This window comes from Poecilia formosa, unplaced genomic scaffold (genome assembly GCF_000485575.1).
Source record: "Poecilia formosa unplaced genomic scaffold, Poecilia_formosa-5.1.2 Scaffold275, whole genome shotgun sequence".
Taxonomy (NCBI): Eukaryota; Metazoa; Chordata; class Actinopteri; order Cyprinodontiformes; family Poeciliidae; genus Poecilia; species Poecilia formosa.
In genome coordinates, this window is record NW_006800214.1 from 469587 (window position 1) to 471180 (window position 1594).

Below are 1594 nucleotides of genomic sequence, written 5' to 3' on the forward strand. Positions count from 1 at the left end.
CATCCTGACTTTCTGTCTTAGTGCCTTTCTTTTCCAACCTGACTTCTAAATCATTTTGGCTCTGTGTAAGATTGTTTTATCTCCTTGCTGCAAAGCTTAAGACCTTCCCCTTGTCAGAGCAGGAAAGTCTCACCACACTCTATTATCCCAAGGACTCAGGGATTACGCTGCCATGGAGGCTGCTGTTGGGAAATGTCTATATACGTGTATATATATGTGTGTGTGTGTGTGTGTGTGTGTGCGTGTGTGTGTGTGTGTCTGCTTCTAGGTGGAAAGCTGTGTGTCACTCCTTCAACAGGAGAGATTTTATTTTTTAGTTTTCATTCTCTTTTTTTCCCATTCATGAACCCGGACCCCTCCATGGCACCAGCTGCAGCCAGATGATAAAATAATTATTGGCTATCGGATGTGCAATCTTCTTCCGTATAATTAAGTTGTCCACTTAGGATCAATACTCTTGTCTCGAGTTTATTTCATTATCCTCTAAGCCTAACATTATGCATTTACATTATGCTGTTGCATCCTTTTTCTTTTTCTTTTTTTTTTTTTTACTTTCAAGCCTTGCAAAGTATTCATACCTCATGTTTCAGCCTTTTATTTAATTTGTAGGGATTTTATGTGACAATGTACACAGACGTAGAAGGAGGAAAATGACACATGGTTTTTAAGGTTTTATCTATGACTGAAAACTTGAAAAACTTAGTGGCTCTAATATGTATTCACATGGGCTGCATTTGGTAGCAGTTTTGTCACCTTGCAGCAGGAAGGTCCTGAGTTCGAATCCCGGCCTGGAAACTTTCTGCATGGAGTTTACATGTTCTCCCTGTGCATCCATAGGTTCTCTCTGGGTATTCCGGCTTCCTCCCACTGTCCAAAGACATCATTAATGTACAATAATTTGTTTTCCTAAATCGTCCTTAAGTGTAGGTGTGTGCATTAGAGTTTTGATCTATAATCCAAACCTGAGCCGGATTGCGTCAACATTACTTTCTTGAAATTAGGGTTAGGCTTTTCTGGTGCATTTTTAATAAGCCGATAGTAGACAAAGCACAGAGAAAACTAAACTAGAACGCTCAATGTAAAAAGTGATGCTAACCTACTTATTCAAGTGTAAATAGAGGAGTGTGTCGTTTGCTCTGCTCTGCTCTGCTCCTGTCAGTCACACATCCAAGTCTCTGCAATCGACTCATCCAGCGGTTGCAACAAGCATCAAAATGGAGCTGGATGATGATAAGCAAAAACCTAAAAGCGAGAGAAATTACACTGCTAAGCCAGCAGAGTGCAAAATCTGACTGGAAGTATTGAAAACTGCTATCAGTTAAAAATATTAAAATATTTACTTTGGGCTCTGGCTTCTAATTGGAGTTATTCAGTCAGGTCGGATTGGGCTCAGACACAATGTCTACGGGTCCGGGCTGGGCTGGAAAATTTCAGGGCAATGTTGAAGGCAACCTTTTGTAGATTGTAGATGACATAAACCTGAGTAGGAGGTTCACCTGCCACCAGGTCATTGACCCTAATTCATATGGATTTAGCCCAAAAAACTTCAAACTAATGCAGAAAACTGGTTCGATCCCAAGACTAAAGGGGAATA

At 40.5% G+C, this 1594-nt stretch overlaps 1 protein-coding gene across 14 annotated transcripts in view; it reads left to right on the forward strand.

Moving 5' to 3' along the window:
• Positions 1-1594, forward strand: part of ptprsb (protein tyrosine phosphatase receptor type Sb) — a 93401-nt gene that overhangs the window by 68473 nt on the left and 23334 nt on the right. The gene's annotated exons all lie outside the window — the stretch shown is intronic.